General features: G+C 49.4%; 1 protein-coding gene across 5 annotated transcripts in view; it reads left to right on the top strand.

Moving 5' to 3' along the window:
* Nucleotides 1–758: 758 nt before the first annotated feature.
* The window catches only part of ZBTB7C (zinc finger and BTB domain containing 7C), a 352094-nt gene continuing 333938 nt past the window's right edge, over nt 759–18914 (top strand). For all 5 annotated transcript variants that reach the window (XM_027576934.2, XM_027576929.2, XM_027576930.2 and 2 more), the window contains exon 1: nt 759–953. The gene's annotated coding sequence lies outside the window, so the exon portion shown is untranslated. The remainder of the gene's footprint in view (nt 954–18914) is intronic.

Genomic DNA, 18914 nt, shown 5'->3' with positions numbered 1-18914 from the left:
TCGGAGAGGTGTCTTTCTGACTCGCTGGAATTCCGAGAGCATTTGGGAAACTTCTCGCTCCCACTCTTTACTCCCTACTTTCGGATGGGAAAGCAGTTGCTGAGTTGTTTTATTTCCTCCCCCAACCGGACTCTGTAAAAATAGCCGTGCTCCGGGGCGCGCGAGCCAAGCTCTGCCGCACCGCTGCCCCGGGCGGGGTGTGGACCTAAAAATACCCAGCGGTCGCGAGCCCGTGCTCCGGGTGCGGGCGGGTCCGGCCGGGCCGCAGAGGGCGTCTGGAGACCGGAGAAACGGCGGCCGCCTGGCCCCTCGCCTCGGCCGGGGCTGTCCCTTTAAATCCTGGAGGAGGCAAAGAGAAAAAAGGAAAGAAAGAAAAAAGCCCCGAGCGGATGGTGGCTCTGCCCGGCCCCCCACTCCGCCCCCGCGCCGGGTCCTGCCAGCCGCCCGCCGCCTCCGCGGGTCCTGGGCGCCCCCCGCCGCGCCGCCCACCGCCACAGTTACTGTCAAAATAGAAATTCCACGGAGCCAGGGAGGAGGTCGGGGCGCAGCAAGTGCAAGTGTGGCAGGCGCGGAGGGGGTGCGGAGGAGGGGGCGGGCGCGCGGAGAGGCGACCGTAGACATCCGGGCCCTTTAACCCCGTGCGCCCCCCGAGCGGGTGGCGCGGGCCGCGCGGGCGCCGGGCGCGGGGCGCGGGGCTGACAGCCGCGGCGCGGGAGGCGGGGCGCGAGGAGGGCGGAGGCGCGGCGCGGGGAGGGAGGAGCTGCCCGCGCGCCCGCCGCCGCCGCTCGACTCCACACCCGCCGGCGCAGCCCCGCCACGAGACTCTGACAGCGCGCGGCCAGCGCTGCTCGGGCGCACAGGCACGGACGGACCGCGGCGGCGGCGGAGGAGGACGCGAGGACCTCGGCCCCGCGCCAAGTGCGGGAGACGCGCGGGGCTGGCGGCGCGCAGAGGTGAGTGGCTTCGCGCGCCGGGCTCGGGCACCGGCTGCGAGGGTCACGGTCTCCCCCGCACCTCCGCTGCCGAGGCGGGTCAGGGGGTCGCGGGGCTCCGGGAGGGTGGCTCCGCATCGCCGACACCGGAAAGCTGTCTCGGGGCTGTTGCTAGGAGGCCGGCGGTCCGCGCGCCCCGGGGCGCCGGCGGGGGCAGGGGCGCCCCCAGCGCGGCGGGCAGGAGGCGGGGGGCTGCGGTGGCTATTCAGGGGCTCCGTGCGGCAGCCATGCAACGGGAGGAGGCGGGAGGAGAAGGGAGGGAGGAGGGGAGAGCCAGCGGAGAGCGAGCCAGCGAGCGGGCGCCGCGCCTCCTGGCTGGCACCGCGGCCCGGAGCGAAGTGGCGCGCGGGGCTGGAGGGGAACTTCTGCGGGCGCGTGCGGCCCCGGGCTCGGCGGCGCCTCGGGGCCCGGACAGGGCGGGCCTGTCGGTAGCCACAGGTGGTTTCTGCCAAAACTTTTACCGCACTTCTGCCGGGAAGGCGCGGGAACAGTTTGGAGAGGGACGGTTTCCCGAGACTTTGGCACCCGCACCTCACACTCTTATCTTGAAGATTAGAAAGGGGGCTGGAAAGTCCGGGATCCCGCATCTCGCGACGCGGCTCACGGGCTTCGTGGCGGTCCCTGCCCGAGGTGGCGCCCTTGCGGGACCTTCACACTCACGCGGCTGTCCGTTGGGAAGCTGCGGGAAATGGGCTCACGCACACGTTTCCTCCGTACCTCGGGAAAGTTAAGCTGAGGCCAGCCCGATACCTGTCGCCCACACGGGGCAGCGCAGGGTCTCTTCCTAGGAACCGCGCGCGTCTTCGCTCCGGGCGTGCGCATTTCTTGCTCCTTTGAAAATCGAATTGTCTCTGGCCGCTGTGCTGCTTTGTTATTCGGGCTGGTTGTCTGATTTCATTAGGAGGAGAGCTAGGAGGAGCCACAGAAAAGCAGAGCCGCAACGACTCTCGTTTCCTTTGAAACCAGCTGTGGAGGCTGGTACCCAAATCTAGGCTAGGAGGGTCCAGGGACGAGGGGAGCCAGGAGACGGCGGTGGGTGCTTCCTACCCTGGGAGCTTCACCGGATCTTTTGCAAGGCTGCAGCTGGGATTTCTGGGGTCTCTGGGACAGAAAGAAGATGAAGGTGGGAAGGGAACACCCCTCCGAAAAGGAAGATGTGCTGTGGTGTAGTCAGCTCTGGGAGAGCTCTGGGAGAGAGGCTCCAAGAAGTCCAGTGGTTTGGCCCGGTTCCTCATTGGCCTGTTGTCGAATCCAGGGCAGCTAGGTTAGAACCACCCCGGTAGGTCCGTCCTGGGCTGAAAGGAATCTTTATCCCCGGAGTGGGTCTGATCTGATACCCAGCTGGTGCAAGTGTGCACAGAACCGCGAGAGAGTTGGTTGGAAACACTGAGTCCTTCATTCCCCACTGCTCCTGCACCCACTCGCTTCTCCCCCTACCCCACCGAGCACCTGATCAGAAACCGTGCCCTTTGCTTTTTAAAAAAAAAAAAGGTCACAGGATTTTGGAGCAGAAAGATGTCCTAGAGATATGAGGAACACTCATTTTACAGATGAGCAGACTCAGGCCCAAGGGAAAGTGACCTGCCACAGTGGTTAGAAACCCCAGGAGAAGAGAAATGACATCAGCCTCCCAGACCAGGGTGGAGAGAGTTCCCTCAGCAAGGCCTCGGAGGGCCTGAGATCAGAAATGCCACCTCACACCCCAAGCCCATCAGGGGCTCATTATCTGGTACTTTCTATGGCCATGCTTGCCAGCTAATGTGGTATATCTCCTGTTCTCTGCCCTTGGCTTAAAAAAAAAAAAAAAAGACTATCACTGAAGATTCCAATCTGATGCTATTCCAACTTTTCCTGCTCTCTCCTCACCCCAAATTCCTCAAACTCCTTTTGTAACATAATGCAGCTTGATTGGCCAAGATGAGTTTGCAGCTTGTCTCATTGTGAAGCACCCTCTTTCCGTAGGATGCCAGAACTCTGTTTTCCTGGTAATTAGGTTTTACAGATATTTTTGAAAGGGAGCCCAATTCTGGATCAATTACACTTGGACATGAATGTTGTGCTGTTGTGGATACCAAATGAGAAAGATGAGCAATTATCTGGGGGTGTTGGAATAAATGTTGTTATGAGTATTTGACACAGCTATTAGACATCAATGAGTGGGTTTTCAGTAAATGTTTTTTATGCTGTATTTTATTGAGCAAACAAAGTGTCTTAATTAAAAAGAACTGGGAGTTGGCCACTTAGATTTTAGCCACTTGTTTCTTACCAGTGGGTATGGATGGGAAGGGTTTGAATGGTAAACAGAATGATTGTTGAGAGCTTCCCCCCAAAAAAAACCCCAAAATATTCTAGGGCAATGCTCATCCTTCAGTATATACTGTCATAAACAGTCCAGTGGAACCGTGTTCCATCGAAATAGGTCTGGGTGTGGCATATATCGATCTGTATTAGTCAGAAATGACTTGTAAGAGAGAATATTTTGTAAGTTTTATTGCTTTCAAGGGCATGCAGTATCAAGAATTCAAGGCTAACTCAATGCCACCAAGTAGAATTCTTCTCCTCTCATGAACAGATAAGAATCGGTGTCTTCACAGCTGTGCTGGGGGCTCTTGTAGAAGAATGCAAGATCTGACATCATCATGACAGTCCAGGGTTACCTTCTGACAGCACCTTTTCACTTTCATCGCATGCTAATGTCATGGCCATCCCCACGTGGTAGGGAGTTCAGCTCTTTGTCCATCTTACAGATAGGGAAGCTGAGGCAGAGAGAAGAGAGAGGGTTATTCCTATGCTTCATCCTTAACATACTCTGGGCATTCAGCTCAGGGTTTCTTGGGGTGACCCGGGGGCAGGGGTAAGAGGTCCCCTAATCATATTGCCCCCAGCCTTTCTCCAGCACTGCTATTACAGAAGGGTGCAGAGGTGTGGTGGGGTTACAGTTATAATTCGTGGGAGGCCACTCTCTCTGATGGAGGCCTGAAGGACTTTGTTCCCCACCCCCACAGTGGGTGAGCAGTTTCCTCCCTCTTATAGCAGGCTGTGGGAACTTGGGGGAGGAGGGACCAGCTGGCTGAGGCTGGGACGGGGGTGTGGGATCTGTGCCTGTGTCAGTCTGAAGGAGTCCAGGCTATTTATAACCCCTCCTCCCCTCCTGGGAAGAAGAGACTCAAGGGTCTGGAACCATCCTCAGTGGTGACTTCTCCCCAGGATGGCCGTGCCCCACTGGAAGAAAACCACCACCCAACTGCATGGTGGGTATTAGTGTGAACCCTGACCTGTGTGGAGGGGTCCTGCAGATCTTCTTGGAACTTCGGCAGCTCTGGGAGTTTTAAGATAGAAGGATTTCCTGGATCCTGTGTGTGCACTTTTTCTCAGGCAAGGCCCTCCATTCGCACAAAATGAGGTACACCCTAGAAATCTTACAGAGCAGAACTTAAGAATCTGCAAAAGTGGGGTTACTTGGCTGTTTTGAGTAGTGATTTTTATGCGAGAAAAGATTCTGAAAGCAACCTATCAGATGTGCTTTCCTCTGACTATAAGCCATGGCGTTGCTGTGTGGTGCAGGCTGGGGAGGTGTGCGACATGCACGCAAAGCTCTTCCACCCCTGGCCCACCCCTACTCTGGACCACAGTCCCCCATGGTCCCCCTCGCCTTTGCACTCTTCGACCAACACCTCAGTCCTCTTTGGTCTTCAGATAAATAGTATCTGCTATTCCACTGGTTACAACCTCATCCCTGCAGCTAGGCATATTTTCTCCCTGGGTTGGTGGATGGAAGAATGAGGGTGGGCGGTGGAAGAAGCCGGCAAGGCACTGAGCTTGTCTCTCTGTTTAGCCCCTTGCAGTGAATTAATCCTCCCATCAGAAGCATTTCAGGGGCTTGAGGCAGGTTTTGTCAGGGAGAGAAGACAAGCAGGACGCCTGAGGTGGAGAGGTGGGTGCTGGGCCGCTCCTGGCTGAGGGTGGTGGTGCCTGGTAAGCCTGGCGTGGGCATCGCATGCGGGCGGCTCCTGAGGGCGGGGCTCCTGTGTTGCTCATTGGCACCCTCTTAGCACGCGGCGTGAGCCCTGGGCACGGCAGATGTTGGCTGAGCGAGCGCTGGGGGGCACTGGTGGGTGGGTGGACGGTGGTCGGGTTTGCTTCTTCCTTGCCATGGGCCGTGTTTCTTGGTGTCAGGAGGGCGAGGAGGCAGAATCAGAGGGTACAGGAGAAGAGAGAGCGTTCACCAGGCATTTTGAGAAGCCCTGGGCCAAACTGATTGGCCGCTCCACCCGGCCAGAGATGCTGGAAGCCAGGGACAGCCATGGAGTCCTTCTTGGAGCATGCAGAGTGAGTCTCCTTTCATGAGGCAGATAGGCCACTCCTTTGCGTATGCTCCCGTGGGCCCTTGGGGTCTGGCCCCTGCCTGCCTCTCAGACTCCCTCCCCTCCCACGCTCACCTCAGTTGTTCGTTTCATCTAGGGTGCCCTTCCCTCCGATCTTCCCCCGGCTGGCCCCTACCCCTTGTCATTCAGGTCCCAGCAGAGACAGCACCCTGTGTTCTATTCTTCATAGCACCCACCTCTGTCTGGGACATAATCCTGATTTTCCTCTTGTTTGTCACTTGTCTCTCCCACTAGAATGTAAGCTCCAGGAAGGCAGGGACCTTGTCTGTTTCGTTCCCCGCCGTATCCTCAGCCCCAGAATGGTGCCTGTCATGGAGCAGTGCCCGAGGAAACCGACGGTGAGTGGGGTGTGCCCGTGAGTGCCGGTGGTCTGCTGAGATGAACCCGCCAGGGGCCCTGCTCTCAGGGATCTCTTCGGCCAGGAGGCAGAAAGAAAATGTGCCCCTGTGTGCTCTGCCGGTGGTGGGAAGCGTGGATGGCTTTCACTAGGCACAGCCCGGGAAGGCCGTGGTCAGCCGGGGTTAGCCCTGACTCCACAGTGCTGGTTGGTTTGGGCAGAGGTGTCTTTTTTTCCCCTGATGCCATGTCAAGAGTCAGGAGCCCTGGCAGCTGACCCACCTCCAGGACTGAAGTTCCTCTAGCTGGCTTGGCTGCCACCTCTCTCTCTGTTTATTTACTTCTTTGGTGAGCGAGCGCTCCAAGCATAATGCCACCCTTGGAGAGTCAGGAACGTTGTGTTTTTCCAGCAGTTCCATTCATTCGCTGCCTCCTCGGAACAGCTGTGGACAGCTGGTTGCCCGTGTGGGTGCTGGGAGGATTTCTCTTCAGGGCCAAGGGGTACGCTCAGCCCGGCAGGAATGGGGGACTTCATTTGTGTTTCACACCCTGCTGCTTTCCAAACCCCACTGAAATGATGCCTGTAAAAACAGATTCTTGAGGAAATTAAAAAACCATTAGCCGTCAGTTTACTGTTTTTCTGATTATAAAAGCCATGAGAGTCATGAGAGAAAATTTGGAAAATAGAGAAATGTGTAAAATTAAACCCCCAAGCTGTGATGACATCCTAATTTTGATGCATTTCCTTCCAGTCTTTTTTCTGCTCCCACCAACACACACACACACACACACACAAACCTTCCCTAGTGGGCATGGAGGGAGGGTTTCCGGCACCCCTCAGGTGACATTGATTCTACCTACATGAGTGGTGGCACTCACATACTCCTGCACGTCGTTTTCTGAAATTTTGTAAACCCATGCCATCTCTTAATAAACAGAAGGGCTTCTTCTCTTGGGAGTCTGAGCCATTCCCACTGTGAATCACTGATACTTAGAAGAAAATGTATTTTCCACATCTCTCCACCGGCCAGGAAGATTTCAGCGAGCTTTACCGAATGCAGTTTAAATTAGGAGAGCAGTCCCCTCCTCCAACACGTGGTGGATGTGCTTAGGAAGGTGCTGCTCACTCCTGGCCTTGCTCTGTCACCATGTGAAGAGCTACCGGCTTATGGTGTTGCAGGCTGTCTCCTTACTGAGCATTCTGTCACATTTCCCAAGGCCATCATGGTCTCTAGAAATGTATTTTAATAGATGGGGAGCCTTCCTTCAGGTCATGTTTCCTACTTTAACCATTACATGCCTGCAAAAAACCAAACCCAGAGCCCATTAACTGATCATTCCTTGACCTAAAAATAAGAACAGCAGGAGAATCTTGAGAGATATGAACCCAGATCCCTGGTTTAGTGTGTTTAGGGCATGGATGTTTGGAGGCAACCTTTGCTCCTTCAGGAGCCCAGGGGCTTTGTTGCCATCACCGCCATGTTCCCAGGGCCTACGAGAATGGGCGCTGCACATTGGGTGCTCAGGAAATATTTTGCTGAATGAAGGGAATGCAGAATCCTTCCTGTGGGAGGAGAGACTTAGGCCTGCACATGTCAAGGCTTCTTTGGGAGTGAGTTTGGCTGGGGAGGGAGCTCAGGGCCTGGGGGTGAAGGGGTGAGGAAGATCATCACATCCTGGGAAGCAGGAAAGGGCAACATGAGAAGCAGTTCTCTGACTTACTAGTTTTGGTGGGTTTTTGGAGGAAGTGATGTTTAGATGGAGTCTTGATATGAGGGGCTGGAGGTGTTTAATTCCCTGGAGACAAGAAGTAGAGGGCACCCAGGCAGGAGAGTGAATTATATGGAGCCTCAGAATTGAGACCTCAAGAAGTTAAGCGATGGTGAGGAGCATGGGTTTTAGAACTGATGAAATCTGAACCCTCTGGCTTGGCCGCTTTCCTGTGGTCCCCTTGGACATGTTGCTGAACCTCTCAAAGCTTGAGTTTCCTCATCTAGAAAACAGTGACCACCAACTTCTTGAGGTGGATGGGAAAACAAGAGGACGTGATATACCCAAAGCCCTCAGCACGACTCCCAACAAAGACAGGCATGCATCCGTGAAAGGCACTGTTTCCATGTGCTCTGTGAATTCTACTTCTACCCGGAAGGGAGGAGGGATGAATGAGGAGCGGGGCCCCCAAACATCCAAGACTGCCTTCTTCTCTCCTCCTCCTCCCCCCCAAGCTACTACCATACTTCAGGGGATAAAAATCCAGTCCACAGGAAAGATAGCTGTGGGGAAGCCACCACTCATGGAGGTAGAATCAATGTCACCTGAGGGGTGCTGGAAACCCTCCCTCCATCCCGCCTAGGGAAGGGGAGAAACACCTGCAGAAATCACCCTGAGGGTTTAGAGGCTTGTTCTAGATATCACTGGAGCGGGGGGGAGCACATTACCCCTTAACTCCTAGGCATGGGTGGGTCTTTAGACTAGAGACTGGCCGCACAGAGAATGGCACATGGGGTAGGTCAGTTTTGCTGATTGGGAGCTAAATAGGTAAGACCATCTGACCTGGGGCAGCGCATCCTGGTAAAAATATAGTGCGAGTCATCTATGTAATTTTAAGTTTCCCAGAGGCACATTTAAAAAAAGTAAAAGGAAACAGAAGTTAAAAGGAAAAAGGAAGTGCCTTTAATTTAACCCAATATATCCAAACTCTTACCATTTCTATAGGTGCCACATTTCAGGTGCGTGGCCGTCCCCTGGGTCAGCCCAGTCAGCCTTTGGCCTGGGCCGGGAGGGCCAGCCCGGGGAGGCTGGTGTTACCTCGTGTGGGGGCTTCCACCCTGCAGGGAAGGCAGCTGGGCCTCTGGGCAGGAACACATGAAAGCAAGTATGTTAGGGAGGAAGCAAAGGCTTATGAGTCCTGGCTTTTGTCCCGGCCCAGTGGTGGGTGTGTTGTGTATTCCTGAGGGAGCCCTCCCACCTTCATGGGCCTCGGTTTCCCCATCTGCAAAATGAGCTTGCAGTTCCTCTAAGACCCATTTGGGCTCTTGTGTTCTCTTTCCTAAGAGAAAGGCAAGGAGAACAAATTTAGCCACTTCCTAAGTTGGAAGAGCGTGGAGGTGGGGCTTGGAGAGAAAGTGAGGCCAACAGAGAGGATGCCCAGGCTCCATGTTTCCAAGTATCTCATAGAAAGTTCTATCTGGACAATTTAGAGAGACATGTAAGCCTCTCTAGCAATGCCAATATCCAGTCGCCACCATTAAGTTGCCTTTATCTAAGAGTATGTTTTGGGGATAGAGGTGGCTGGGTGTGAACTATTATTTTTAAAAAGTGACATGTTTTCTTTGTCTTTAAGTTCTGAAGCATCTTCTTATTCCTGGGTCATCCCAGATGGCCTTGAATGGCAGCCATAAGAGAGGGGAGGGTCCCGCAGGAAATATTAGAACAAAAAAGGAAATATTTCAGCTCTGTCATAAATGGGTACTTGGCCTGTCCAGAGAGGATGTGGGAAGAGGGAGGAAAAAGGCAGCAGGTGTGTTTGGAGGGAAGGGTGTGTCTGCAAATGTATTTTAAGCGCCTGAAGTGAGACGCATTGGTTTTATTGCTCTCTGCTGAGGAGGGATTTGAGGTTTTTATCTCCCTGCCACAGACTCCAATGAGGTGGGTGGGGCACTCTCTCTCTCCTTTTAAAGGACCGGCTCTTCTTTTTTAAATTAGATTGTCACCAAGTGACTAGGTGTATCTACCTGAGGACCTCCTACTCCCCCAGGGGGAAAGGGCCTGCCCTCTCTAAGAGCTGGTCCAAACACCTGTATTCACAGAGGAGGAGACTGAGGGTCAGAGAGGCCCCAGAAGTCTCAGGCTGCAGCAGTCATGGCCTCCTTTCTGCCACGCAAGGGTGCCTCCCAAGATTTCGTCTCCATCATGGTTTACAGATGACTCAACAGGCTGCCTTGAACCATTTTTTTAAAATGAGGATTTCTCTTTTATGTTTTCCTAAACTAGATTTTTATTACTTTTCCACACATTGTTTGCTTTGAATTTTTAATTTAATTTTTTCGAATAGGTCAATACTTACATGGTTTAACATTCAAAAGGTACAAAAGGGTATTCAAAATGAAACATCTTTCTCTCTCCTCATCTCTTGGTTCCCTTAGTTTGAGTCAACCACTGTCACTGGTTTCTTCAGTGTAAAAATATGTTATGAATATACAGGAAAATATGTATACACACGTATATGTATATATACACGTATGTATGTAGGTTTGAAATTTTTTACCCAAATGGAAGCATACTATACCCACTACATTTCACTTTACATTTTCCACACAACACTAAATCTTGGGGACATCTGACTATCTGACTATAAAGAACTTCTTTATTCTTTTTTGCTTGTTTGTTTTAACTATGTAGATTCCATTGTATGGGTATTCCTTGACTTAGTTAACCAGCCCCTTATCCGTAGATATTTTGGTTGTTTCCAGTCTTTTGCTAATCTAATACTCTTGGTTTTTACCTGATGATTTTTTTTTTATGAAAGCAATCCTTGAGTTTTCTGACTTTAGACAAACTGATAGCATTCTAAGTTTGCTGATTTATCGTTTGCAAGATGCTTGAAAGAGTAAAATTGCTAATTGTTTAAGGGTTAAGAGTAGAATAAATAATTTTTGCATTGAACTTTCTGGAAAATGAATCATAAGGTCAACATTCATTCATTAAACCAGTGTTTCTTGAGTTCCCACTATGTGCTGGGCACTGGGCTCTGGGCCAGGTCATTGGTGGGGTGGGGGGAGCAAAGAGGAAAGGGCATGCCGGATGGCCCTCACATTTGTGCAGGGTGTGGGGAGGGGTGCATTTGGGGGTGACTTCGATAGGAGAAGAGGACAGTTAATGCAGCATTGGGGGCAGCCTTGATGAAGGAACATAGAAGTCACAGAGGGAATGTTGGGCTCTTTGACTTGGGGGTGGGGGTACAGAGGGCCAGGGAGGGGGCTCTGGGCTGCCCGGCTGTGTGTGAGCAGTGAGCTTGTGGCACCATGTTCTTGCTTTCTCTCAGCTGCCTCTCTCAGTCACTGCCCATCTGTTCAGATTCCAGAGCCCATATTCTTTCCACTGCACTTAAATGGACACCGAGTTTCCTGGAGATTATTCAGGGAGAGAGGAACAGCCTGTGCAAAGGAATGGTGGTAGTACCAACATGACCTGGGTCATGCTCATTGAAGAAGTAGCTCCTCATCAGGAAGGCCCATGTAGGAAGCAGGAGGAAATACATTTGGTTAAGGGGGTCAGACTTGGAGAATTGAGTGCAGCAAATCTTAAGTGCCAAGCTGTTTATCCCCTGTTCAGTTTACTTTGTGTTGTTTTTTTTTTTCCCCCTCAATTCTGGTATATTTCTGGTGATGTCATACTGTTGATTTTTGCATTAAATGATAAGAATTTAGGACGAAATAATCCACATCATACCAACTATTAAAAACATGTATTTCAGTCTGGAACCAAACTGGGATGATTTTTATTCATTGACCAATGTCTCTTTCCTATGGCATTTTAGGAAACTGCGTTTGGAGCTACTTAAATCACTGTTGTAAAAATGCAACTACCAGCGCATAGGAATACCAGGTCACTAAAATCCCAGACGTGTGCCTTTATCCGCGTTTTAGAATTCCATAGATGGATGATCCCGTATTTCAACTTCTATGAGAACCAACTTGCTCACGACCTTGTGGTTCATGGTCAAGGATGAGAATTCCTCTTTTGTTATACTCATTTCTCTGTGTGATGTGGGCCAAACAATATGTGTTGTTGGGGTGAGGCATGGACAGGGACGGAAGAAAGGGTTTGGGGGCTGTTGAATCCTGTGTCATGGTTAGGTTTTAAGATGTGCTGGAAAGATTCAAGGACCCCATTCCAAGGCCCAAGTTTGCATAAGCTTCCCCTAGTGGATTTATATCCATCTTTGTAATCTCAAGGTTTCTCTGTCCTAGTACTAATTTACACATAAATACAAACCACTTGAACAGCAACAAAAAAAGCCTGCCTGTTATTTTTCTGAAAGTTAGGAATCTGTGCCTTAATGAAATATTAGTAGATTCAAAGCTCACCGGATGAGCTGATGTCCATCTCAGGCTCCTTGCTTCAACTCTGCAAAATATAGAAAGCTCCCCAAGGGAAGGAAATGCTTTTCTGGCTAACTTCTGATGTTAGATGTGCCTGTGTCCATTTTGCAAATCATCTCCTAACTCAGATTGCAGCGGGCTTCCAAAAACTCAGAAATTGTGTGCACAAGCTGGGTGGCACAGATGACAAAGCCCGGGGTCGGGGTGGGGGTCCAAAATCCCAGTCACTGTCCTGCCAGCCTCTGGAAAATCGCTAAGTGCGTGCTTGCCTTTGTCTACCTGGAGCCCTGGATATTTTCCTAAACTGCTTTTGAGGGGGGTGGAGGTGGGGAGAAGGATGGTAAAAGTGAATTATTTGATAAAATATCTCTGCTTACATTATAGAAAACTAAATCATACTATGTTCTGTCTTCGTGGCTTTGCCAGAAATTTCTCATGACAGATTCTGAGGCACCAGACTGAGCCACTTCGCTGAGTGGCACGTATTTGCAGAAGTCATTAAAAGCCATTGTTTAACTAAAGGCTTTTCTTTTTCTTCCTTATAATTTTCAAGACCCTGCATTTGCACAGACCTGACTCAGCAACATTCTATTTTGGGAATTTGTTACCTCTTCTCGGATTCTGGCCTGCGGTTCCCGAGTTTTCTGCTCTTTGCTCAGGAATGGCTATTGCCTAGATTTTGGCTCTGGGTCTGAAGGAGTCTGTCTCATCACAAAAGGACACATCTTTGTCCTCCGACTCTGCCCCAGCCACTGGGGTACCTGGGTAACCTAGTTCCCCTTCCTACCCGCCTCATGCACAAACTAACATTTTCACCATTGTAAATTGTTACATTCCCTGGGAAAGTAGCCATTTGACAGAGTGGTAAAGCCTTTGAATAGGACAGACAGACAGACACACACACACCCCTTTTCCCCTTCCCTCTCTCCCTTCTTCCCTCCTTAAACAGGATCATAGGTGGTAAACACCCAGTATAGTGGCTGTCACAGAGCCCAGAACTTAATAAATATTACCAACTACTATGAATAATATAATATCATGTTCAAAAGGAAAGTGTAGCCCCAAGTTCCTTTGTGGTCACGCTTGAGAATCAGAAAGCTCTCTTAGCCTAGTGACCCATTCTATTGTTTTTTTATACTCCATCCATACACACACAGCACATTAAGAGTCTGTTCATTCTTGGGATGTGTGTGAAATTCCAATTCCTGTCAGGAGAATTTATGTGTGGTTTTAGAGGGGATAATCGACCAGTTAGTATGTGCGCACGGATTTTATACACATACACGTTGCCGTTTACAGCACACATTATAACATCTTCAGTCTCTGCCAAGAATGTGTATTTCTTAGCCCTGTGCATTTGCATATTATGGGTTCATAATTTCAAATAGCTGTAAAGATCTCTAAAGAAAAATGTAGTCACTGTACTCTGATGTTCTAAATCTCAGTGTAGTAGTAGAACTTGGCTAATTTTTGCCCTTGGTAATGTACCAATCCTATAATTTTTATACGCAAGCGTGCACGCACGCGCGCACACATACACACACACCCCTACACACCTACTGACCTCTGACTTTACCCTACTTCTAAGCAAAGATTTACTGGCTGGGAACTGAGTTATGCTGCCTATCCTCCGGACTTCATTACCTTTCCAAAATATATCATACACACGGCACAGTGTACTGTGGTCTTATTACAGATGATTACAAAGAAAGATTTGTCAAAATAAATGAACCTGCTGCATCTGATCTTTTCCTGGTTTGGGTACCTTGCTTCCCATCCTCACCCTCCCTCGCCCCCCCGTGGCTTTAGTCATCCGCCATGCCTCTGGTGTAGCTGAGCTCTCTGATAAGCGGAGAGCTCATCACAAATTGCTCTTTCAAGCTAACATTGCCAGAAAATCCAGCCACCCACACCCCGCCCTCTAATCAATCATTAGGGAACTTGCCATTGGCATCGCTTGATTTGACCAAACAAAATAGAGCAGCAGGAAGAAAAGAAACTTAGATCTTTTCAAGGTCTTCCAGGTATAAGTCTCCTGAATTTTAAAAATGGTCCGATGGGAGATTTTCTTTTTGAAGTTCAGAAAAAAAGGATGCCAACTTGAAGTCTGTTCTACCCCATTTAATTGTAGGGAGTATTAAATAGCAGAACCACAAAACTCTTCAAATGTGGTGGGTGCAGGGGAAATGCTATCCAAATCCACAGGTGCATGGTGAACCTTGGGATCGCCGGTGCCCGGACCTGGCCAGGGCTGGGAAGGGGGTTCCAGTGGCTTCTTCATTGTGTGGTCTGTTTTGTTCATTTGATGTTCCATCAGAAAGTAAATGCTGCAAAGAGTGCTCTGAAGATTGGGAACCGTATGCCCTTCTGGGTATTTGGGAGGGTCCCTACTTCCTGAGGCAAAGGAATAGCATTTTCCGGCTGCCCAAGTGGTAGCCAGATGCCCCTAATTGCTGACCTCGGGATGCTTATGATCATTTTGCTGCCTCTCTGCTTCTGCCCTTTGTGCTTATTTTTACTTAGGAGCATTTGCTTTAGCCCTGTGTGTATATATGTGATCATCTTGAAGATGTCCTGACCAAAGTTCTTTAGTTTTGATTCAGAGTTTAAATGCAGAAGAATCAAATAAAATCTTTACATTAAAAATTAGTCCACCCAGCGTGGAGCCCACTGCAGGGCCTGAACTCATGACCCTGAGATTGAGATCTGAGTTAAAATCAAGAGTCGGACACTTAACCGACTGAGCCACCCCAGTGCCCCTAAAGATTATTTTTAACTGCTTTATCAAGGTATAATTTATATGCCATAGAATTTGGTTTGTTTTAGGTTTACAACTCAGTGGTTAATTTTTAACAACATATATATTAAATGAATATGCATATGTCAGGAAAGGGGGGTGTCAGTGAGGCAGAGACTTGGGAGGGAGAAAAAATGGGAAAGGATTCTTTATGTCCTATGCAGCCCACCCAGGTGTGTTCTCTCAGTCCACCTTCCATGCAGAAGGGAGCCCTGTGGGCAGGAGGTGGGGTGGTCAGAGCAGGCCCCTGGGCCAGTGGGGGACAGACTCTAGGGAGGCACCCCCTGATTGCACAGGATCCTGCCCTGGCAGGTGGGGCTCTTCAGCTCTCAGACAACAACAGTTCCTCCCTGGTCATGCACAATTCACAAAGGCCAAGGTATTGTCACATCAAAAGCACATTCATTAGCACATTTGGCCAGAACCGTTTCCTGTTCTCGCTAACAGACTGTGCTGGAGTGGATTTCTGAGGTCATCCAGGCCCATTGCCCTATATACACACAACCGAATATGGCCCCTGGAGCTCAAGTAAGTGGCCCAGGACACTCATTGTTCAGTGGTGGGGCTGAGGACTGGGACTAGATCCTGGCTGCCTGCCCCTGTAGGCCAATGGCAGGGACCTCTCATTGCTGCCCTGCCTGGATGGCCTCATGTGGGCACAGAAGTGGGCAGAAGGGCAGCATGGAGATCCCCAAAGGCCCATGCATCTCCTTACAAGGGTCTGGTGGAGCAGCTCCAGAGCCCAGCCCCAGAGCTGCCTTTTGCTTCTTTCTAAGACGTTCTCAGTAAGGACACTGCACTCTCCCAGTCTGATTTTCAAGCAGTTCTCATCAACTAGCAGTCCTGAGAGGAGTGGAGATCAAGTGAAGAACCCCTAACTTAGACCTTCACTCCAAAAGCAGCAATCCTTTGATTATACCTGACAACTCCAAGCAGGAAATTAGGCCAAACAGAGAAACACTGCCATAGTTCACACTTGGACTTCTGTGCAGAAACCACTATTTAAAATCCTGGTTGCATTCCTTGGTGTGTGTGTGTGTGTGTGTGTGTGTGTGTGTGTGTGTGTGTGTGTGTGTGTGTGTGTGTGTGTGTGTGTGTGTGTGTATGTGAAAAGTTCGGAAAAAGCTATATTTTGGGATTAAAAAAGGAGCATTTCATCTTGAAGAGTTCAAAGCTTTGAAAAAAAAAAGGTTAGCGAAGAAACCAATTGTATGTAGATATAAGTACTTATTAGACACCCAGTGTATGGTGGGAAGGGAAGATCTTATGCTCTGAAAGGGGAACAGCCTTCCCTCTGATCCAACGGCTCATCATAGGGAATTCTCCCTGCTGGGATGCTTACTTAGAAGGCCTTTTCTTTTAGCCTTTGCCAGCTGGTGTGGAGCAGAAAGCCAACTAATGGGGCAGAAAGCCAAGCTCTTCCTTGTGCTGAGAGCCAGAGGGGGAGAAGTAGGTAGATGGCCTACGCTGAACATAGGAGCCAAGGCGTGACAGTAAAGCAGTGGCAGTTACAGCCGGGATAACTGAATGCTTGAGCCAGTAGGAACTAGAGGAGCAAGAAGACAGGAGTGATTCTCTAAATGGGGTCCTTGGACCAGCAACATCAGCATCTCCTGGGAACTTGGGAGAAATGCAAATTATCAGGCCCTACCCCACTGAGCCACCCTGAACCAGAAACTCTGGGGATGGGCCCAGTGAGCTGTAGTGTAGTGAGCCTTCCTGAAGATTCAGATGAGCTCCCAAGTTCTAATTATGTTATGTTAGGCTATGATCCATTGACAACAGATGGGGGTCAGAGTATTGATTATTGTTTTTGTGAATATGGTAATTCGTTAACTCATGTCTGGTCAATTTAATAAAAGAATTTTTAGTATCCTATAGAATATATAGGTGGCTAAATTGCATATCAAAAACCCAATGAATTGACACTACATCAAAAACTAATGATGTAATGTATGGTGATTAATATAACAATAAAAAATTAAAAAAAAACAATGAATTGGGTGTTATAAAGTTGGCATTGAACCGCACAGGTTTGAACTGTGCAGGTCTACTTATATGCTAGATTTTTTTCGATAAATATAGTACAGTACTGTAAAGATTTTTTTTAATGATTTTCTTGATGACATCTCCTTTTCTCTAGCTGACTTTATCATTATTTTTACAAAATACAGTATATAATACATATAACATACAAAATCTGTGATTATTAACTATATTATTGGTAAGGCTTCTGGTCAACAGTAGACTATTAGTAAAGCTTTTGCAGAATTAAAATTTACAGGTGGGTTTTTGACTGCATGGGGCATTGGCACCTGTGATATTGCATTGTTCAAGAGTCTACTGTACTTTGCATTATAACATGTGAAGCCTAAAATATTTCCATGCATTCCTTTTTTTTAATGAAAGATTTTATTTATTTGAGAGAGAGAGAAAGAGAGAGAGAGAATGAATGAGCAGTGAGGAGGGGCAGAGGCAGAGGGAGAAGCAGACTCCCCGCCGAGCAGGGGGCCCGATGCGGGGCTCAATCCCAGGACCCTGGGACCATGACCTGAGCCGAAGGCAGACGCTTAACCGACTGAGCCACCCAGGTGCCCCTTCCGTGCATTCCTAATAAAGTCTTATTCCAGGTGCTTCAAAAAACAAAACAAAAAGTAAAAATCCAGCTAACTACACTCAGCGCCTAACAGAGGTCTTGCGAATCAGACCGACTTACTCTAACTCCTGACTCTACCTCTGGCCAGCAGTGGGAAGCTGAGCAGGTTATTTAAGATTTGTGAGCCCTCATTTTTTTTGGTTGAAAATTACCTGCTTTCTGGAGTTCTTGAGAATAAATGAAATGGAGAGGCACCACCGAGGCCAAGTTCAGCTCAGAGCCTCTGCCTGGCAGGCCCGGACAGAGAGCTTCCCTTCCCTCGGGGGGACTGGCTCCGTTCCGAGGGCACCGGCCATGATGCCGTGGTAGGTTCCCCCAGAGAACCATGGTTTTGCTTGTCTGGAATGGAGCACTAGCGTTGGAGGGGATTTTGGGGAGTCAGGCCTCTCGCTTCATTATATAGACGAAGAAATGGAAATGCGGAGGTTTGGAGCGTAGCACGAGTTATTCGCAGAGAGGCCCAGGGCCCAGTTCTGCTGGAGCCCAGCTCTGTGGCCTTCTTGCTCACACCGTCTATCCATTTGTCCTCACACTTTTCACCCGGTACCACATGCAGGCGAATGTGAGAACCAGAGAAAGGCACCTTTGTTCGTGCAAAGGCCTCTGGACAGAGGAGGAGCCCGAGGGGCGGCCGGCTCTTAACAGTCTTATGTGCCTTGGATTTCCTGGGCCTCCAGAGGGGTTAAGAGGCTGTCCCTTTTGGAGATGGGCATATGCCCGGCCTAGCCATGGCCTGCCCAGGGCCAGCCGACCTTGGAGCTGGTGGAGCACAGGCCTTATTCCACCAGCAGAAAAGTGGAAGGTCCAAAAGGGCAGGCCCTGGGTGCGGGGAGGGGCTTGGGATTTATTCTGAATATGAAGCTGTTGGAAGAGTTTAAGCAGGTGAGTGATAGGCTGTGATTACAAGTTTTATTTGTTTTATTTTTTTATTTTTATTTTTTAGATTTTATGTATTTATTTGTCAGAGGGAGACACAGTGAGAGAGGGAACACAAGCCTGGGGGCGGGGGAGTGGGAGAGGGAGATGCAGGCTTCCCGCTGAGCAGGGAGCCCCATGCAGGGCTCCATCCCAGGACCCTGGGATCATGACCTGAGCCGAAGGCAGACGCTTAACGACTGAGCCACCCAGGTGCCCCTGATTATAAGTTTTAAACAACCACCAGGAGTTGTAAAATACTGGCCTCTAAGGTTTACCTCTGGGACCCTGACTGGGATGGGGGGGCGCTTTTACTTTGCGTTTTATTCTTTACTCTTTGTTGCTGTGTGCCTTATTTTGACCATGTCTTACTTTCATTCTGTGTGCGAGTGTGTGGGGGGAAAAAAAACTAATTAAAGAATGAAGCGCTTTTCTAGACCAAAGAAAAATAAATTCTGTGGAGAGTATGTAGTACTTTGGAAAAAAATGATCAAAGTAAATTGCTCAACAAAAGAAGACACTGTTTTTTGGTATGATGCCATTTTGATAGAAATGTATCTCTCTGTAGGAAAAGTCTGGAATAATGAATATTAAAATAGTATGAAGATTAAAGTTTTCTTGTTCTGCCTCTTTGCGTTTTCCAGTTTTTCTAGTATGAACATAAATTACTTTTGTAGTTAGAAAAAAAAATTATTGGGGCACCTGGGTGGCTCAGTCAGTTAAGCGTCG

Source organism: Zalophus californianus, chromosome 14 (assembly GCF_009762305.2).
Source record: "Zalophus californianus isolate mZalCal1 chromosome 14, mZalCal1.pri.v2, whole genome shotgun sequence".
NCBI lineage: Eukaryota > Metazoa > Chordata > Mammalia > Carnivora > Otariidae > Zalophus > Zalophus californianus.
This window is presented reverse-complemented; position numbering and strand designations above follow the sequence as displayed.